The 23,197-nt window shown below is 36.1% G+C and overlaps 1 pseudogene; it reads right to left on the reverse strand.

Moving 5' to 3' along the window:
• Window positions 1–21,441: 21,441 nt before the first annotated feature.
• On the reverse strand, window positions 21,442–22,228 carry LOC102960508 (annotated as a pseudogene).
• Window positions 22,229–23,197: the final 969 nt, after the last annotated feature.

Consider the following 23,197-nt stretch of genomic DNA (forward strand, 5'->3'; position numbering starts at 1 on the left):
AGACACAGTGAGTGACATTCCAGTAGTTGTTCCTTAATAGATCCTGTTTCCCAATATTTTCCGCATTTAATAAATTGTTCTCTTTTTTTAAATGAAAGATTCTCTTGGTTTTTCTTTAAATGGCAAGACCTTTAGTAATGCTGAAAATATATGCATTTTAATCTGGTGTTTGAACTTTAAGAAATTATGGGCCAAAGTGTTCTTAATATAGACCCTAGATTTTCTGAGATATTCTGAATTACATTTGTCTTATGCTTTATTCTGTTGTTCACAAAGCAAGTGAAGTCAAAGCATACTTTTGTTCATTTTCTAACTTTTGAAACTAATAACTGATGTTAGTCCTCTTTCAGTGCATCAGCATCTATGTGAAGCCCTTACTTGCATTAAAAAAAATTCATTCCTGTTATAACTCTGTTATAAGCGTTATTGTCATTCCTACTCTCTAGATGAGAAAGCTATGGCTTATAAAGTATACGTGGTTTTGCACAAAAACATCCTGATAAGGCTAGCTATATAATTTGTGGGGCCAAGTGCAATATAAAAATGTGGGCCCCTTGTTCAAAAAGTAGAAAAAAAGCTTTCCCTTTTCTTTTGCAGTCTCTGTCTCAAGCTGTCATAGTGACAGCTGTGAACTATTACTCTCACTTGGGTATGAGGGTGCTCAAATGATACATGCAGATTCTATCAGGTGTCCAGAGCCTTATTCTGCAGCTAGTTGCACTGAGTATGCAAACCTAACCTGACTCTCCCCTGCCCAGGCCCCACAAGGGACAAAAGACAGGAGTGGTCACTGGGCAGGGCTAAGAGGAGCAGCCTGAGTGAAGCTTAGGATCCTAGGGGAAGAGGGAGCAGGCAGCTGAGAACCAGCCCCAGGAAAGAGGGAACCCAGGCTCCAAGGCCCTGACACATATGCCTTTGTTCCCTTAGATTTTGCTTAACAGATCACAAGTTCAGAGATAGCACTGAAATCCATACAGAGGACCGTCTTCTGAGACTTTGCTTCAGAAGGGAAGAGTTCGTAAAAAAGGCTAACGTTCATGAAACTTCATTAAGTCCAACACCCATGAAGCCAGCACTTGTTAGTATACTAAGTGCACAGTTGGGAATCCAACACAGTTTTGAAGCACTCCAAAGCCTAATTCCTTCCCATCCTGGAGTCATGTCATACAGTAGAGGAAATAGGAGTTATACAAATTCATTAGGGCTCACATAATACCCATGGAAGGTTTTTAGTACGATAAGAGGAATCTTCATTTAGGTCTCAAGTTGGAGTGGGGAGACAAACACCCACCTTTTAGGCAATCTATGCTACTGTAGGCTTTGACTTTCAGTAGTCATTATGCTTTCCTTCAAATGGTTTGACCTGCATATTATTATCTATATGAAAGCTTGCAATATGAGTCGTGTCGATGCATCATTATTTTTGCTTTAAAACAGATTTTTCTATTATGGTGTCCTGCAAACTTCCCTCCTGAGCCTATTAATTAGATTTTTCTGAAGCAATGCTTAATCTTGACCATGTGATTCTCAGCCTCAGACGGTAGCCACCGGGGGATATGATGGCCAACCTCCCCAAGAATTTAGGCTAGAGTCCTCTGGAGTGGAGGCTGACATCCACCCCAACCCACCCTGCTGTTATAATTTAATGACAAATTTCCCTATTAAGTCTGTGTTCAAATTTCATCTGAGGAAGGAAAAGCAAATTCACCACCGGACCTGCACGTTTCCCATTACCCTTAATAAAACATATTCCCGAGTGAGGAGTGACATTTTAAAAGAACAGACCTTTCAGCAGACTGTCTGTATGCCATTGTGCATAACTGAAGTCTGCCAGGTCACAAAGAGAGAGGCTGGGGAAGTGGATTAATATGTAAACCAACCTAGGTGACTTAAAATGATGAATTCTAAGGCATACTTTGTGAAATTCATTTCGTTTTGAGAGCAGTTGTACTCAAAATGAATTTGTATTCATAAGGCTTCCCCCTTTTTCTCTTTAGAAAATGACAGGCTTTCTTCTTGAAAGTTTGCTTTTAACAATGTGGCAAATTAATTCTGTAGAACAAATATTTGTAATATAAATAAACTAAAGCATGATATAGTTTATATAGATAAACTAAAGCACGAAATTATGGATAGGAAATAAAATGTATTTTCCAAAAATACATAGGGTGTCCCGGTTTTTCTATGGCACATGACTTTAAAATGAAATGGATATAGTCTGTTGCATGTTTCTGGATTTTTAAGGAACACATTAAAATTCATATATGTAAGCCTTGCTTATTTTAACATCATAGACATAAAAGCACTCTTAATTTTTAATCACTGCAGCTAAAAGCATTGGAATTTAATTATTGTCCTGTTCTGAGCATACAGCAGTCTTTCATATCAGATAGGAGCCAGTGGAGCAAAGCTTAGGGGATTTGAACAGGCCTCCTGAGGACAGGATCTGCATTGACCTGATATTCTTCTGGAAGTTTCTACTGTGTATCATTCTAATTAGTGTTATTTCTTTGTAGAAGATGACAAAACATGATCTTAAAACTCTAAATATTCAAGCCATTGTTACAGTTAGTAGAATACTCATGATAAGTGCATTTCAGACTCGTAGGCCTTAGATCCCACCTAATGGATTGTCAAGAAGAAATATGGAGCTTCATAGGTCACACATTTATCAGCTCCCTACATCATCTTCAGAGTACTATCTTCAAAGGGGAAAGTTCATTAAAAAAAAAAAAAAAAGGCTGAGCACCTGGAATCATGCATTTTCTCTTTTTAAATAAGAATAAAGATGCCTTGGGCGCCTGGGTGGCTCAGGCTGGTAAGCAGTTAAGCATCCCGCTTCTGCTCAGGTCATGATCTCGCAGTTCATGAGTTGGAGCCCTGTGTCGGGTTCTGTGCTGACAGCTTGGAGCCTGGAGCCTGCTTCAGATTCTGTGTGTCTCTCTCTGCCTCTCCCCTTTTCACGCTCTGTCTCTCTGTCTCTGAAAAATAAACATTAAAAAAAGAAAGAATAAAGATGCCTCTGATTAGTCATGGAGCATAAAGGATGCATTTGATTATGTGATGGGCATGCAAGTTTTGTTGGTACAATGAGTCAATTTTATCATTTTTCTATCCTGTAGTGCCTGTTGTTATTAAGGCAATATTTCTACAAATTTCAAACTAATCCATTGACTAGAAAAATTTGCATCACTATGGCTTCAATGAGGAAAATATTCAAGACAGTGCTTAGAATTGGTGTTTGTCCTTTGTCTTACCTATACAAAAGGGAAAGAAGAGCCAGAGGAAGACAAATACTAACTGATAGCTCTTAAAGATGGCAGCAGAGTCCCAGGAACAATGTTGAGTGAAGCTGCATTTCTGAAAATGTACTCAGAGCTCTTTGCTCTTCTATACGGCCAAGGTAGAATCCTTCCAAGTCTGCCTTAAATTAAATTTGCCTAAATTAGCTAAATGAATTTTACCTGCTCTGGTACTCCCTACAAAGAAACACCATGTCAAAGAAATATGCTGTGGATGCAGGATATTCCTATTTGCCAACTTCTCTGGCTTTGATCCCACACAAATCATGCCCTGTCAGTGCTGGAGAGGGGCGATTGACCATAGAGTCCAGCTAAACTTAATGAACTAAAAACCTGTATGTATTTTTCCAAATGAGAGGAGATTTAGACAGAAAATTTAACCAAAACATGGCGATCTTCTCAAAATTCTTAAAGTACCAATAGCATCATGGTGAGCCCTCATTCACATCCCTGCACCTCTGTTCCACACTACCTACTAGCTTTCTCTTCTCTGGCCTGACTGGTGTACAGACCCTTCCCTAGGGCTGGCTCTTCCTCTCTCCTCTGGTATTTATCCCATGCAATCTGCAAATGGTTGAATTACATGTCATTGTATTGTAATTTTTATCCTCTCCAATGCAGCCTAACTCTTATGTCATAACCATGTGTTTCTTCCAAAATCAGAAATATTTATTTTAAAAAATAAAATAATAAGCAAAATTGAAGGATACACAAGATGTTTAAAATAGTTTCCTTTGCAAGCTTTCTTTGCTTGTAACAGAGCTGCCTGCCTCACATTCCCTCTCTTCAGGAACATCTTCCTAAGTATTTTTTTTTTTTTATAGCCACGTGTATCACAGGGTACTCATTCACTTATCTGAGCATCATCAGTTTTTATTAGACCTTACCTCAACCATCCTTGAGCTACTTGGCAGCAGGAACCATCTCTAACCTAGACGGTGCAAATGTAATGTAGATTTATAATAGATTAATGGTAATGGTGGTGATGTCACCCACATTAAGAAGAAATAGCTTATTTGTATAGCTTGTTTTCGGAGTTTCTATTTATGTTCTGAAGCAGAATGAGAAAATCTTCTTTGATTTAGTTTTCTTAATTTAAAGGAAGAAACATAGTGCTGTGTCTCAGTGTAAAACATATTGCCCCAATTTTGTAATCTTCTGCTAAAAATCAGCAGAAAAATAAATTTTTCAAATGATTTGTGTATTTTCAGGTGTGGTAGACTTCATCCTTTTAAGAAAAAATTCTCTGGAAAGACTAGATAAGCACCGTCAATGTTAATATGTCCACAAGGTAGAATGAAAGAAAGGAAAAAGGACTCAACATATTTTTAAGGTTATTAGCTGGTGTGTGCGACTGTACTAATTGAAGTTACTTGAGGGGCACCTGGGTGGCTCAGTCATTTAAGCAACCGACTCTTGATTTCGGCTAAGGTCATGAACTTACAGTTCATGAGATCGAGACCTGCATTGGGCTCCACACTGTCAGTGTTGAGCCTTCTTGGGATTTTCTCTCTCCTTCTCTCACTGCCCCTGCCCTGCTTGCACATGCTCTCTCTCTCTCCCTCTCTCTCTCTCAAAATAAAATAAACTTTAAAGTTACTTGAACTAAGTAATGTGTGTGTGTTTTACCTCATTATTTAACTGATTTGTTTAGAAAACACGTCATTAAATAATAAGGAAAAAAAGGAACAAACAAAAAATAAAGTTTTTTACTTAAAAAAAATCTTTTGGTTTGAAATAGTTTGACTAATTCACTGGAAGTACCAGAATTTGAGCAAACACCACCTAAATGGTAAGTTCTCGAAGGAGTGGGGGCCATTTTTCTTTTTATAGCCATTACAGAGGTCTCTCTTTAATCCTGGACCATCTTGTCAGGGCTAGACAATGTTAAAGTGATTTATTGGTATGCTGACTGCAGGTTGGCCTTTTAACTCACAGTGGAACATTATTCCATGCCCTAATAACTAATTAACTGAAGGGTTGGATTTTACTTTTGGATAGAGGAAGATTATGTGTGCATTAAGGTAACAATGAGATGCCAAACAGTAGTGTGCAACTATGGCAAGTATGTGAGAAACCTTTTGAAGGCTATTGCATGACCGCAAGTATAAAGTCAATGATGATCTGAAAAGCAGCTATAGAAGCACCCGGCTGGCTCGGTCGGTTAAGTGTCCAACTTTGGCTCAGGTCATGATCTCATGGCTCATGAGTTCAAGCCCCAGATCGGGCTCTGTGCTGGCAGCTCAACCCCTGGAGTCTGCTTTGGATTCTGTGTCTCCCTCTCTCTGCCCCTGCCCCACTTGTGCTCTTTCTCTCAGAAATAGACAAACATTAAAAAAAAATTGAAAATCAGCTATAAGTCAGTGATGACTCACTGTATGTAAGATTGGCAGCAACAGGGCTTGTCACATTTTACTTGCCTCTGGTGAATTGGACCGACCTGTCGTGTTTTGGTCCAGTCCCATTTATTGCCCTTGTATAATATGCCCAGTTAATCAAGAAGAATTTCACTCAAGATTTTAGCCAGTTCAGTTTGTATTTATAACAAAAGCATGTTTTTCTACCCATATCATTCTTCTCAAGGATTACACTTGACATTTCAAGATGCCCAAGATTGTTAATTTCTAACGTTAATTGATAGGAATAGCTTTTCAGTAGGACCCATCCTTATGCCAAGATGCGTGGGTTAGGACTCAAAATAAAAGCCAATGTTTCAACTGCTTCAACAGAAGTACAGAGAACAGTTTAGCCAGGTGCTTTCTGAACCAAAATGTCCAAATATATTGGGTTTCTCAATTCCCAATCTATCAAATCAACAGCATCCTCTAGAGAAGAATAAATAGACAAGTTGCTCTCATCAACACAGCCCACACCAAATATCACATTGTTCGGCAGAGTAAAAGAAAACTTTATTGATTTTTTTTTCATGGGGAATGTGAAACCAGGCTAATAATTTAGCTAGACTTGTCAGTTAATTTGGCAAAAATAATGTGGAAGAACTTTTCCTCCTAAAAATGTTATCAAATCTAAGGATTCTGAAACAAAAGTAATACAAATATTATAAGTGTATCAAAAACAGTTTTATGAAGAGAAGATGCTTTCAAAAAATACGCTGTATTTGTACAAGACTCAGCTCATATTTCTCTATTTCTTCATTATGGATTGGGCGCCCACCCATAATTAATCTCTGTATAATGTCTGTGACAGAACATTGTAAACATTTTATTTTCCTTCAATTTAACACAATCTCTTTGAACATAGACATTTTGGCATTTTTCTCTTTGTGAACCCAGCATATGGTATAGTGTCTTGTACAAAGCAATAATTAAAGAACAGGTACTCTCTACTTCATACATGAATATGAAAACAATGGATCAAAAATGGTTTTATAAAGCTGTGCCTGATCTAAGTTTCATCTAGGTGCTAACAGTTTGCGTTCCCTAATCACACAGCATGTAAATCTGGAACATTCTGTACTAGCTCTGTGACCCTAGACAATTTACTGGGCCTCTCAAAGCATTCATTTCTTGATGTGTGACACGAGGGAAATTGTAGTGCCTACAAAGACTTCATGGGGATCAAATGAGTCCCAAAGTTTTCTTCCAAAGTTTTCATAAGATTGCCTGACTCATAGTAAGTGCTCAATGAATTATTTATACATATCCTTTCAAAATCAAATATTACATTATCACTCTTCTTACAAATTATAGCCTTTCCCCTGTAAAAGAACATAAAAGAGTAAAAGAATGAATTTTGGAGTTAAGACACGTGGCTCTGAATTCTAGCTTTGCCACTTCTTAGCAGTCAGAAGGATTGATAGGTTTGCTTCTCTAAGTGTTTTGTAGATGATGGATATTAAAATTTAATTCACACTTTCATTTTGAGAATTGAATGGAATAATATTTGCAAAGTGCCTAAAGCAGTTTGGTAGCATAATATATAACTCACTTTCAATTTAGCTAACCTAATGATTAGATTAGTTAGCTTTGCAGTACAGAAATTATATATCATTTCACCAGAAATTCAGAAAAAGATTTGAAGACGATAGATAATAAAGAAGTGACATAGATACTCATTGTATCCCTGAGAGCAATGACTAAACTTTGGCGTTATCATAGGTCAGAGATACTCTCCCTACATGTTCATGTGGTTTTGTCTTTCTGGAAATGTCTTTCAGTGGAATGGGAAGTTCACTTTTGTTTCAAGGTAGTAAGTCTTAAGGGTAGACAGGCTGTGTCTGAGAATTTGTGTTTTCCAAAGTATGCCTCTCAGTGAGGAATACATGACAAGAAATCAACCAAGAATTGTTCATTAATGATTGATTTGTGTTTTATCACACAGAGCTGCTGAAATGAGAGACTGTCCATTATGACCAATGTACTAATTGGATACAAGTGAGTAAAATCTCTTATGCTTAAAGCTCATTCCAATTTTCTTATCATTAAATATTTTTTAAATTAATGCATGAATCAGTTTCCTAAATATAAATAAGCTATTTGCACATATGTTTATGGTGTGTGCTTTCACTCCCCAAATTAGATAGATGGAGAACAGAGAAACCATGAATACAGAATACAGAGAGAAGTAGAGATCTAGAAAATTCCAATTAATTTGATCCTTGTAGAGAATGGATATTTATCCTCTTTTTTTCTGTGTAGGTATATCCCTGTTGGTTTGGAATTTGAGGCATGCAACAATAGATAATAGTTTAATTGAATACTTGCCATTTCATAAAGATGTCATCTTGATTCAGAATTGGGAGCATATTTAATGGGAAAATCATTCAGACTTAAGCACTATATCTCAGCAAGTAATTCAGATTTAATCTGATTACTGAAGGTGTTTATTTCAACTTGACTATTCTTTATTACACTGTATTACCAATTTATACTGATTAAAATGCTAATGTTCTATGTTAATAAAGGATTATAATTAAATTTGAAACTTTTTCTAAATTAGCAAGACTGAAACATTTACAAAAAATTGTACTAGCCTGTGTACTAAATAATGGAATTATGAGATTTTGACATAAGATGATCAGAAGCAATTTGGGGCAGGAAGCTGTTCTGATGGTTCTTTGTTTTTTGTGAGGTGTTTGTAAAGCTTGCTTGCCTAGAAACTTCTTATATGCCACTTCTGTAAATATTAAAAGATAGGGATGGAAGCAGAACCTTGAACTATCTGTAGCCACTCCAAACTCAATTCTCCATTTTTCCTCTGCTTAGGGTTTATTACACTAGCCCTTATTAGTACTAATAGCATCAAAAAGACATTACATATTAGTAGGTGTATTTGTCGAACTGATGCATTTGAAAGTGGCAGATATTGGTTCTAATTATCTTCCCATTATCTAATTTTAATGGCAATTAAGTCTTATCCACCATTAGTTTACTTGATGTACATCATTTTTGTACTGTCATGTTAAATCCCTACAATGTGGTATCACTGTACATCCTAACAAGAGGCACTCAGGGACATACATCTTGTTTATGATTGAATTGATTATTTATATATGTACATATAGCCAGAGATGTTTAAGAATTTATATGAACCAAGAAATGAGGTTTCCTAATATAAATGGAATGTACCCTGCTGCTTGTAGTTCTGCAGGCTACTTAAAAGTTCTATGAGAAAGACCTTTATTTATTTTTTGTTTGTTTCAAGTTTTTATTTAAATTCCAGTTGGTTAACATATAGTTTAATATTACTTTCAGGAGTGGAATTTAGTGATTCACCACTTACATATAACACCCAGTGCTCATCACAACAAGTGCCCTCCTTAATACCTATCACCTATTTTTTTAATGTTTATTTATTTTGGGAGGGGAGCAGACAGAGAGGAAGGGAGACAGAATCCCAAGCAGGCTCTCTGCTGCCAGTTCAGAGCCCAATGTGGGGCTCAATCTCACAAACTATGAGATCATGACCTGAGCTGAAATCAAGAGTCAGATGCTTAACTGTCTGAGCCACCCAGACACCCCAGTACCTATCACCCATGTAACCCATCTCCCTGCCCACCTCCCATCCAACAATCTGACTTTCTTCTCTCTTCATTAAGAGTCTATTTTATGATTTTTATCTCTCTCTCTCTTTTTTCCCCTATGTTCATCTGTTTTGTTTCTTAAATTCCACACACACACACACACACACACACACACACACACACACATATATACATATATACACGTGTGTGTGTGTGTGTGTATAAGTATGTATGTATATAATGTGGTATATCAGTCAATGGACATTTGAGCTCTTTCCATAATGTGGCTATTGTTGATAATGCTGCTATATCATGGCATATGTATCCCTTCAAGTTACTATTTTTGTATCCTTTGGGTAAATATCTAGAAATGCAATTGCTGGAGTTAAGAAATGGGCAGAAGACATGAATAGACATTTTCCCAAAGACATACAGATGGTTAACAGACGCGTGAAAGGATGCTCAGGATCACTCATCATCAGGGAAATACAAATCAAAACTGCAATGAGATACCACCTCACACCTGTCATAATGGCCAAAATTAATAGCACGGGAAACAACAGATGTTGGCAAAGATGCAGAGAAAGGGGAACCCTCCTATACTGTCGGTGGGAATGCAAACTGGTGCAGCCACTCTGGAAAACAGCATGGAGGATTCCGCAAAAAGTTAAAAATAGAACTACCCTGTGAAAAAGACCTTTAGAAATAGCTTTTGATCCTGTTGCATCTCCACATTTTTATCTTTCTTTGACGTGTACTGCTACCTAAGTCTAGTGTTAGGAACGTGCACTATGATGAAATGTTTGAAAAATTTAAAAAAAATTTAAATATAAATCTGATAGAGATATCTTTTCACTTTAAACCTTTCTGAATTGGCCAGGATAATAGCAATATAAAGGTTACAGAAGCCTAAGGGCACCACTAGCAGAAGGTAATGTGGAACCACCGCCACTAGAGAACTATTTCAGCCATTCATGGTGGTGATGGATGGCAGGGAATATCACAACTAAGGACTAACATTGTCTATACCTAATCTGTACTTGGTGGGAGGTATATACACTAATGATGACTTTTGTATACTAGTGAGTCTTAAAATTTCCACTTTAATTTTCACTAAACTGTTTGAAAAACCGTTGGTATGGGCAGCTATTATCTATGGTAGGTCCAAGTAGTTTGAAATAAATTATTTCTAATTGAACCAGAATAATTCACATGGGAGAAATAATGACAAGATTCCTTTTAAAATGTTTAATTGTGAAATATTTCAAATGTGCAGAAAAATATATAGTGGACACTCATGTGCCCATAACCCATATTTACCAGATGTTGCTTCATATATGCTATGATCTGAATGTTTGTGTTTCCCCAAAAATCATATGTTGAAACCCTAACCCCTAAAGATGATGGTATTAGAAGGTAGAACCTTTGGGAAGTTTTTAAGTCATGAGAGAAGAGCCCTCATGAATGGGATTAGTGTTCTTAAAAAAGAGACCTCACAGAGATCCCTCACCCTTTCCACCAAGTGAAGGCACAATGAGAAGGTGCTGGCTATGAACCAGGACGTGGACTCACACTGGAACACAACCATGCTGGAAACATGATCTTGGAGTTCTAGCCTCCAGAACTATGAGAAATATGTTTCTATTATTTGTAAGCTAACTAGTCTGTTGTGTTTTGCTATAGCCACCTGAATGGAATAAGACTGTATGTTTTTAAAAAAGGAAACATATCATATACATCTAAATAACTTCTTCTGTATTTCTCCCTTCCTCCATTTTTTACCACCAGAGATTATCACTATTCTGTGGCTGCTGCAACTCGTTCCTAGGTATGTGCTTATACTTTTTTTATTTAAAAAAAATTTTTTTTTTTAACATTTATTTATTTTTGAGATACTGAGAGACAGACATGAATGGGGGAGGGTCAGAGAGAGAGGGAGACAGAATCTGAAACAGGCTCCAGGCTCTGAGCAGTCAGCACAGAGCCCGACACGGGGCCCAAACCCACGGACAGTGAGATCGTGACCTGAGCCGAAGTCGGACGCTTAACCGACTGAGCCACCCAGGCGCCCCTGTGCTTATACTTTTTAAACATATGCATAAACCATAAGGAATAGAAAGAATTGTTTCAGATGTTTTCCAGCGTTATCTGAATGGTATAGTATACATATCCTTTTGTAATCTGCTGATTTAACTGAACTTTGATTTTGAGATTTATCTGTTTTAATGCATGTATATTAGTTCACTTATTTCAATGTTTATAGTATTCCATTGCATAAAAAAAAAGTCAATTTCCCTATTTCTTTTTTTTAATGTTTATTTTTGAGACAGGGAGAGACAGAGTTAGAGTGGAGAAAGAACAGAGAGAGAGAGGGAGACACAGAATCTGAAGCAGGCTCCAGGTTCTGAGCTGTCAGCACAGAGCCCAGTGTGGGGCTTGAACTCACAAACCATGAGATTGTGACCTGGGCTGAAGTCTGCCATCTAAGCAACTGAGCCACCCAGGCGCCCCTCTCTATTTCTTTATTGATGGGCATTATTAATGATGTCTATTTTATAAAATGTTACCACAATACAAGCATTCTGTGCACATGTATAAGAAATACTCTAGTATATTTACCTAAAACTAAAATTGCTAGATCAAAAGGTGTACATTTTTGCAATTTTAATGAATATTGCCAGTTGCTTTCCAGAATGATTTTACCAAATCATACTCTCATTTGCAGTGAATTAAAAAAAAATTGATTAAAAGCAACACTTAATTTTTGTCAACGTGCTAAGTATGAAATGATTGTTTTAATTTATATTTCATGAAACTATTACCCTTAAGGATCTGTTAGTCTTTAATTTTTTTACTTAAAGTGATATCAACATGTAATTGAAGGATCAAGCAATTTTTCCAGTTCTGTCCCAGGATATAGAGATCAAGAAGGAGCAGCAATCCCAGCATTTCAAGAAAAAAGAGCCAGATATACTTTAATTTCAACTTTTTTTCCATATGCATTGAATACATGGTGAACAACTGGCCAAAATATAAAGAGAAACAGTACCTTAGAGAGAGAGGAGATATAAGCACTCACTTACCTCACTGGACAGAATGCAACACTGACATCCAGCTTTCAACAAAAAATTATGAGACCTTATGAAAAGGCAGGAAAAGACACACTCAGAAGAGACAAAACAATCATTAGGATCAAATACAGATATGACACAGATGTTGGAACTACCTGACAGGGAATTTAAAATGACTGTGATTTATATATTAAAGATGCTAATGAAAGAGGCAGAAAACATGCAAGATCAGATAGATAATTGCAGCATGGACATGAAAATTATAAAAATGAATCAAATTGAAATGCTGTAAATGAAAAACACAGTAATAAAGAATTTCTTTAAAAGACTCATCAGCACATTTGGCATGGGGAGAGAATCAGTAAACTTGAAGATAGGACAAAAGAAATTATTCAAACTGCAATACAAAGAGAAAAAAGAGAATCAGAAATAGGATATTAAGAGATATGGGACAATATTAAACATGTTAACATAAGTATATTAGGAATGCCAGGCAATGAGAAAGGAAATGAGCAGAAGAAATATTTGAAGAAGTAATGAGCAAAATTTTCCAAGATTAATGGCAGACTCTAAGTCACAGATCCAGAAATTCAGAGACCAAACAGGATTAATCCCATCATACAACACCTCCCACCTTAAGGTATATCATATTCAAACTGTTGAAAACAAAAAACCAAGAGAAAATCTAGAACTCAGTCAGAGAAAAAAATTACCATTATTTACAGAGGAATAGAGATAATATTTATGGAAAACTTCTTTTCAGAAATCATATAAGCTAGGAAGCAGGAGACATCTCTAAAGTCCTTGGAAAACAAACAAACAAAAAAACACCTGTCAAACCAAAATTTTATACCCAGTGAACATAAATTTCAAAATTAAAGAAAAATTTAAGAAAATTCCCAAAAAAGAACCTAGGAAACTCATTGTCAGCATATTTGTTCTACAAGAAATGATTAATGTTTAGGCAGAACTAATATATCAGAGAAAAACTGAATGTATACAAGGAAATGAGGAATACAAGGAATGGATTAGATAGGACTATAAACAAGGAATGCAGTGTGCCTCTACCACCTGAAAAAGGCAAGTAAACAGATTTTCTCCTAGAGCCTCCAGAGGGAACAAGCTTTGTCAACATCTTGACTTTAATCCAAAAGACTGAGTTTGGACTTCTGACAAGCAGATAAATTTGTACTGAACTAAACTACTACATTTGTGATAATATATTACAGCATCAATAGGAAACTAATATAGCTGTATATTGCAAACCTTAGAACAACCATAAAATGGTATAAAACATAAAAAATGTTTTATAATTTTTTTTAATCTTTATTAATTTTTGAGAGAGAGAGTGTGAGTGGGGGAGGAACAGAGAGAGAGGGAGACACAGAATCCATAGCAGGCTCCAGGCTCTGAGCTGGAGCCCCATGTGGGGCTTAAACTGGTGAACTGTGAGATCATGACCTGAACCAAAGTCAGACACTTAACCAATGGAGTCACCCAGGTGTCCCAACCATAAAATATTTTTAAAGACATATAAATAATAAATTAATGGTTAACTAATAATGAAACTATTAAACATTGTTGATTAGCATGAGAAGGCAGAAGAAGAAAAAAGAATAAACAAAAACAGCTAGCAATATGGTAGATTTTATTGCAACTATATCAATAATGACCTAAATGTGAATGGCCTAATAAACGTACCAGGTAAAACAGAGATTGTCAAATTGGATTAAAAAAACCACAAAATCATAAGATGTCTATGTGAAACCATTTTTTAATATAAAAATCTATAGGTTAAAAGTAAATGAATGATGGAATAGATATCATGCAAACACCTTCCAATAGAAAGCTGGAGTATATTAATATTAGACAAAGTAAACTTTAGAATAAATACTAGTAAAAATAAAGAGGGTCATTACATGATGATAAAGGGTATAGTTGTCCAGAGGGCAGTTTTAAATGTGTATATACTAACAACAGAGCTTCAAAATATATAGAAAAAAACTGAAAAAAACTGAAAGGAGAAATAGATGAATCCACAATTATAGCTGAACACCTCCACTTCTCTCAGTAATTTATTGAACAGAGTAGATAGAAAGTCTGTAAGGATAGAGATGATCTAAACAACACTGTAAACCAACTACTTCTAACATACAGGGAATGGTCCCTCAAGAAAAATAACATCTACTTTATTTTCAATGTAAGTGGAATATTCACCAAAACAGAGCATGTGCTAGGTCAAAAGAGAAACCTCAACAAATTAAAAAAAAAATCCTACACAGTATGCTTTTGGACCATAACAGAATTAAACTAGAAATCAATAATAGATATAGGGGAAATCCCCAAATATTGGGAGATTAAGCAACATACTTTGTAGAACTTATGTGACAAAGAAGAGTGTCAAGGGAAATGAAAACATATTTTGAACCATGGGGCACCTGGATGGCTCAGGTGATTAAGCATCTGACTTCAGCTCAGGTCATGATCTCATGTTTGTGGGTTCCAGCCCTGTGTTGGAACACAGCTGTCTGTGCTGACAGCTCAGAGCCTGCAGCCTGCTTTGAATTCTGTATCTTCCTCTCTCTTCCTACCTCCCCTCCACCCCCCCACCCCAGCTTCTGCTCTCTCTCTTTTAAAAATAAATAAACATTGGGGCGCCTGGGTGGCTCAGTCGGTTAAGCGGCCGACTTCGGCTCAGGTCAGGATCTCGCGGTCCGTGAGTTCGAGCCCCGCGTCGGGCTCTGGGCTGATGACTCAGAGCCTGGAGCCTGCTTCCGATTCTGTGTCTCCCTCTCTCTCTGCCCCTCCCCCGTTCATGCTCTGTCTCTCTCTGTCTCAAAAATAAATAAAACGTTAAAAAAATAAATAAATAAAAATAAAAATAAAAATAAACATTAAGAAAATTAAAAAAAAAGACATTTTGAACAAAATGAAAATAAAAACCACATAATATCAAAACTCTGTACCTATTAGCTATTCTTAGAGGAAAAATTACATGGTTAAAAGCTCATATTAGAAAGGAAGAAAATTCTAAAATGAGTATCCAAGCTTCTACCAGAATAGAGCAGTAAAAAGAGAAAATAAACAGAAGGAAATGATAAATGTAAAATCAGATGTCAATGAAATTGAAAACAGACAAACAGTAGAGACAGTCAATGAAACCAAAAATTGTTTCTTTGAAAATATCAATGATATTGATATCAATCTCTAGTTAGAATGTCCAAGAAAATAAGAAAGGACATAAATTACCAGTATCAAAAATAGAGGAAGAGATATCACTATAATTTCTACAGACTTTAAAAGGTTAAGTGTATAATGCAGGCCCCCAATGGCTCACAGTGATGAGTAGCTCTTGGTATTCATGCTCTTATGCAATACTCTCCCTTTGACTGTAAACTGGACTTACTGACTTGCTTCTAATGGATAGATCATTCTATAAATAATGGACTATCTCTCCTGAGATTAGGCTTTAAATGACTTTGACTTTCACCTTGGGCTCTCTCACTTGCTTTTTCCTGTAGTGCTTCTCCTTGGGAACTCCAGAAACCATGTTGTGACACAGCTTTGTAAAGGCCCACAGGGCAAGAGACTGAGACCTGCTAACAACAACCTGAGTGAAGTGGTTCCCCATCCCCCAGATTGAGTTCAGATGAAACCATTGCCTGGCGAACAGTTTAACTGCAACCTTATAAGAGATCATGAGCCAGAGACATATAGGTGAGTCAGGTTCTTTCTTTGATCCATGGGTTTCCAAACCATGGAAACTGCGAGGAAACAAATGTTTTATGGTTTAAGCTCTGCTCTCTAATTTTTAGTGTAATTTGTTACCCAGCAATAAATTACAAGTTCAATAAAAAGATGATACAAACCGTCTCATGCCCATAAATTTGACACTATAAATAAAATGAGCCAATTCCTCGAAAGATACAAACTACCAAAATTTACTCAAGAAGAAACAAATAACCTAAATAATTCAATACCTCTTAAATAAATTGATTTTATAGTTAAAAATCTTACACATGCACACACACACACACAAACAACAGACTCAGATTCATTGATGAATACTCCTAAACATTTAAGGAATAAATAATAACAAACAAAATCTCTTCTAGAAAATATAAAAGGAGAGAATATTTTCTAACTTAGTTTGTGAGACCAGCACTATCCTAATAGTAAAATCATAAAAAAGTATTGCAAAAAAAAGAAAACTACATACCTTCATGGACAGAGACACAAAAATTCTAAAAAAAAAAAAAAAAAAACAAAAACAAAAACAAAAAACAGAACAAAACATAACTTAGCAAATCAAATCCAACAATGTACACAAAGATAATATATTATGACCAACTTGGTTTTATTCCAGAAAAGCAAAGCTTACCTATTACAAAATCAATCAATATAATGCATGATATTAACAGACCAAATAGAAAAAAGATCATTGTGGGGAGCCTGGATGACTCAGTTAAGCATCCAACTTCGACTCAGGTCATGATCTTGAGGCTCACGAGTTCAAGCCCTGCATTGGGCTCTGTGCTGACAGCTCAGAGGATTCTGTGTCTCCCTCTATCTCTGCCCCTCCCCTGCTTGTATTCTGTCTCTCTCTCAAAAATAAATAAAACAGTAAAAAAAATTTTAATAAAAAGTAGAAAAAAGAAAAAGATCATTTTAATATATGTAGAAAAAAGCATTCAATAAAATTAAATATCCATTTATGATACAAACTTTCAGCAAACTAGGAGTAAAAGGTAACTTATCCTAATAAAGGGCATATCCAAAAGCCTACACATAACACCATACTTATTAGCGAAAGACTGAATACTATCTCTCTAAGATCTGTAGCAAGGCATGGATGCCATTTTTCACTACTCCAATTTAATATTATACTGCAAAATTTATCCAATGTAATAAGGCAAGGAAAAAATTAAAAGCATATAGGTCAGAAACGAAGAAATAACTATTTTCAGATAACACAATTGTTTGTTTGGAAAATCTCAAAAAGCTCCTACAACTAATAAATCAGCTTATCCAGGTTGCAGTATACAAAGTCAACACCAAAAAATTAATTATATTTCTATAAATTAGCAGTAAGCAATTATAATATGCAATTATTTTATGTGGGTTTATTTATTTTAAGCTTTATTCTTTTTTATAAGTTTTTTTAAATTTTTTAAAATAGAATTTATTGTCAAATTGGTGAACATATAGTGTGCAAAGTGTGCTCTTAGTTTTTGGGGTAGATTCCCATGTCTCATCACTTACATATAATATGTAATTGTTAAAACAGTACTGTTTATGATTGCATCAACACATTTAACATTGAGAAATAAATCCGAAGGAAAAAAAAGTAATATATAAGGTGAAAAATATGAAAGGTTGACAAAAGAAATAATAATAAATAAATTGAAAGATACACAATGTCCATGGATTAGAAGACTCAATAGTTTTAGGCTCCAAAAAGCTTACTGAAACCTCTGTGTGTTTTGGTGAGGCTTATCCACTAGTGAGGTTCACTTCAGGATGACAGGGCAGTGCTTCTGTGTTTTGTTGGAAGACCCACATGCCAATATTTGTTGAGCTTACCTCAGGCTCTTCAATTTCTCTTGGGAAGAACCATTCAGTTTAATGACTTAGGATGTGCTGATAAATGCCTGACTGTAAACATTCTATTCAAATGAGCTGGGAAATAAGACTAGGGTAGGGGGAGTGTTTCACTATTTAATGGGTAAAATTTCACTTAACATCTTCTTTGTATTGCAGTGCCTCACACCCACTTTCAATTGACCAGTTTCTCTGAATCTAGAGCTTCTATAGTTCAATTTATTGCAGGACAAGGCTTCTGGTTTCCTCACAAGGAGTTGGCAGGGAAGCAGAAGAGACTTTGGTTTTAACTCCATTTTATGCTCACTTTAAATTAGCCACTGTACTTTCCATCCCATCTTTCATCTCTGGAAATAAATGCTGCTTCTATCCTGAGCAGCATTTTATGGTTTTTACTTGGTAAATTAGTGTGCTCTGTTATAGACATCCTCTGTGCTGGTATTGGGTCTTAAATTCCTTTTACTCTTTTATGTCAATAACCATACTTTCGTCCACTCTCAACAATATATCTTGCAAATATTTATGGATATCATTCATTGACTGTGGCTCTCTTTTCTATTTTAGTGGAGTTGTATAAGGCAGTAAAAATAAATGAACATTTTAATTCAAGCCATTTAATTTTATGTCTGAGGTTGATAAGGCTTTCATATGAATATTACTCATTCTCTTTTTCTCTTGTGAATTGTCAGTTAATAGTCTTTCTCCATTTTTCTATTGGTTGTATACACATACATGTGTGTGTGTTTGTGTTTTATTGTTTGTAGGCAATCTTTACTTCCTGGGAGATGGAAATAACTGGAACAAGAGAGAAAATTTGGTTGTAAGACACACAAATGTGACATCCCTTTGACTAAGAAAAGCAAATCATATTTAGTAAAAATATTTTTAATTATTTAAAAAAGTGATATCAAGCTCCTACTACATACTACACACTATGATAAAAAGTGGAAATTGCAAAACTTAATTTTTATTTTCCTCAAAATACAAGATTCATTTTCTGTGCCTCCTCAGATGCACTCAGCCCCATCTGCTACCTACCCTTAGTTGTTTGCCTTTCCCCTAGCCTGATCATCCCTGCGTACAATTTTGATTGAGATTGCACAGGCCAATTTGTGGAGAATTTACTTCTTTATAAAACTGTATGTTTTAGCAATGGCCGTTTGCCATTTTAACCATTTTAAATGTACAGTTTAGAGGCATTTGATTACATTCACATTGTTGTACAGCCATCACTACCATCCATCTCCAGATCTTTTTCATCATTCCAAACTGAAACTCCATATCCATTAAACAATAATTCCCCATATCCTCCTTCTCCCCGCCCCTGCCTACCACAATTCTGTTTTCTATGAGTTTGATTACTCTAGGTATCTCATTTAATGAAATCATACAGTATTTGTCCTTTTGTGACTGGCCTGTTTCACTTAGGATAATGCCTTCAAGGTTTATCCATGTTGTAGCATATCAGAATTTCCTGATTTTTAAGGCTGAATAATATTCATTGTGTGTGTATACCACATTTTATTTAACCATTCATCTGTCAATGGACACTTGGGTTGCTTTCTTCTTTTAGTTGCTGTGAATCGTTCTACTATGAAAGTGGGTATACAAATATCTGTTTAAGAGTCTGTTTTCAATTATTTTGGAAGTAGAATTGCTAGATCATATGATAATTCTATTTTTAATTTTTGAGGAACTGCCATGCCATTTTCCACAGCAGCTGAACCATTTTGTATTCCCACTAACAGGGATTCCAATTTTTCCACATCCTTGCCAACACTTGTTATTTTCTGTGTTTTTGATAATAAACATCCTAATAGGTGTGAAGTGGCATCTCACTGTGGTTTTAATTTGCATTTCCCTAATGATTTGCTGTTTTGAGCATCATTTCATGTGCTTATTATTCATTTGTATATCTCCTTTAGAGAAATGTCTATGGAAGCCTTTTGGCCATATTTAAATTGAGTTGTTTATGTTTTCTTGGTTTTTTTTTTGTCAAGTTCTAGGAGTTCTTCATTCTGGATGTTAACCCTTTATCAGATATATGACTTGCAGATATTTCCCCATTTTTCGGGTTGCCTCTAATTCTGTTGACTATGTCTTTTGATGTACAAAGTTTTTAATTTTGATGTAGTCCAATTTATATGTTTTTCTTTTGTTGCTTTCTGCTTTTTGTGTCACATCCAAGGTATCACTGCCAAATCTAATGTCACAAAGCTTTTTCCCTATGTTTGCTTCAAGAGTGTTACAACTTCAGGTCTTATATTTAGGCTTTCGATCCATTTTGAGTTAATTTTTTGTACATGGTATTGGCATAAAGTAAAAGTTCAACTTCATTCTTTTGCAGTGAGGTTATCCAGTTTTTCCAACATCATTTGTTCAAACATTCATTAATTTTTGAAAATTCTTGGACAGTCTATCGTCAAATATTGCTTCTGTCATATACTCCCTAGGCTCTTTTTCTGTTAGAAGTTTTAATATTCAACATACAATATAACTCTTGCTCTTTTCTGATTTTCATTCATTTTTTTTCTCTCTGTGCTTCAATCTAGTATTTTACAGTGATTTATATTCTAATTCAGGATGATCTTTGCTGTGTCCAATGTAATAAGCCCATCTCTTTTTTTTTAATGTTTATTTTTGAGAAAGAGAGAGAGAGAGAGAGAGCAAGTGTGGGGAAAGGGCAGAGAGAGAGGGAGACACAGAATCCGAAGCAGATTCCAGGCTTTGAGCTGTCAGCACAAAGTTGGACACGGGGCTGGAACTCACAGACTGCAAGATCATGACCTGAGCCAAAGTCGGAGGCTTAACTGACTGAGCCACCCACACGCCCCAGCCCATCTATTCTAATTGTAGTTACTATATTTTTTTGAGCTTTTATGCCTCAAGAGAGTGAATTCTATGGGCTGACTGACAGATCCTGGTTAAGTTCCACCAATTAGGGGTACTGGCACAGAAGAGTAAAGGAAGGGAGGAGAGCAGAGGCAGGATATGCATAGCCCTGGTTTTCTCCCTCCATCCCTAGTCCCTGAAGGGTGTCTGTATTCTTGCAGGATTATGTTCTGCCAGCCAGCTGTCTTAAACAAAACTTCATCTGAGTCCAGTAACTGTTCTTCCCTCACCTCTTTAGGCTTGAAGGAGATGATCTGTCTTGCTAATACCAGTTCTTAGACAATGCACCAACTCTAGTGTTTTCCTTATAATCCTACACTTAGCTTTGTCCTATCATTCAACACTTTTCAAATAACTCACTTTGGGCAAACTATTTTTATGTATCTGAGACATTGACTATAGTGGAATTGATATGTAGATGAACTTGGTTTATCAACATTTTATTAACTGATTTCAGGAGTTTTTCATAGTTTTAAAGGCCATTTTCACACAAGTATTCTATAAAGTGTCCCATATTGCCTTTTACCACTGTTTTCCATGCTGTATTATCTTTAAGTATAAAGACTTCCAATCATGTCACCAAGAAACCATTTCACCCACTGCTCTGTTTGGCTGCCTGTGTCTTGTCTCTCTCTCCAGCATTGGTGAGGCAGGTGACTTTCCAAAGGGAAGAGAAACCCATTGTTTATTGCCTTTGTGAATAATGAAAATGTGGGAGAGCTGGTTGGCAAAGCTGTTGCCACTGGCATCTTTGACATGAACTACACTGAAAGAACCATTGTGTCGCTCTCTGTTGGTGGTCACACCACTTCTTCCTACGTTAACACCTTCAGTCACCATATACAGATTACCAGTGTCACACTTGATGAAATTAGTAAACTCCCAAGTCTCCACATCAGTATGAATAGTGTCATTCGCCTTGATGAGGGTATTAGGGTAGTGGATTGTGCAAGCATCAGCGGTCATCAGATGAGGGATTCCTTTTGTTTCCACAAGGATCTTTCTCACTTTGCACAACCTGTACTTGGTTTCCTCAGATGGAATACCATGAATAGTAAAGTGCCTCTTGGTGTCACGGGTTAGACACCAAGATGTCTAAATGCCACTGCTTTTGACATCCATAAAACCAGGAGGTAGGTTATATCAGTTTGGACCTTGCTGCCTATCTTAATGAAACACTACAGGCTTATCTTCTTTACTTCATCTTCTGTTAGGGCACACATAAGCCTGCTCCTTAGGAAAATAATGAGAGGGAGACATTATCTCAGCCTATGGAGATTTGTATGTATTTGGATGAGGAACAGACACACCAGTTAATCTAGCATCCGATGCTTTAGAGCTGCTGTATGCTTCATATGTTTCTTGGGACCATGAGCCATGGCTGTTCCAGGCACAAAAAGCTTCTTTTATGGCTTCAGAGCTATGATTCATATGGTATTTCTTGTGATATTAGAAATGAGTTATTACTCATTTTCCTACAATTTTTGTGGCTATTTTTACTTGTCTATTTTCTGTTTGACTTTTAGAATCTGCTTATCAAGTTAAAAATATAATACTGGTGTTTTTATTGGACAAATATAAAATGTATAGATTAGGAATAGGTGAAATATTTATGAGTCCACTTACTCAGGAATGTAGTACTCTTTCAATTTGTTCCAGTCCTCATTTGTATTTCTCACCGGTTTTTTAGAGTTTTCTTTGGAGAGGTTTTTTACAGTTCCTATTATCCTAGATATTTTACACAGTTGTTATTGCAAATGTTGTCTCCTTCCATTATAACCTGTAGCAGGTTTTGATTTACACATAGGAAGCCTACTGGTTCTTGATATGACTATTTTAATTTTGAACCCACCCATTTTATTGAGTTATCTTCATGTTTGTAGTGGTTATAATTTTTCCAAGTTTTCCTTTAACCAGACTCTGGTAGGAGAAAAATAGAAGAAGCACTCAGATGCTGTGTTCAACAGAAACTTTAAGCAGGAGGTGACCCTTTAACTGAGTCCCCAGATTCAAAAGGGATTTTGATAGTTGCGAATAAAGGTGAAAGATATATGGGAAGAAATTCTAGATTAAGGAATGAACGTAAGGTAAAGATTAAAAGAAACAAAGTACATGGTTGACTTGAGGACTTACATGTCATTCCGTATCATGTGGCAGAGGGCTATGAAGTGGAGAGTTCTGATACATGAATATTATTAGAAGCAATGAACTCATATAGCATCTGCAAGAGTTGGTGACTAACTGGTGGGGAGAGGAAAACAGAGGAAAAGGTGAAGGATTCTGGCTGGGGCAGTGGATGGAACAAGGAAGGATTTGTGAGAAAGGGATGAATTCAGTTTTGATGAAGT

This window comes from Panthera tigris, chromosome C1, assembly GCF_018350195.1.
Source record: "Panthera tigris isolate Pti1 chromosome C1, P.tigris_Pti1_mat1.1, whole genome shotgun sequence".
NCBI lineage: Eukaryota > Metazoa > Chordata > Mammalia > Carnivora > Felidae > Panthera > Panthera tigris.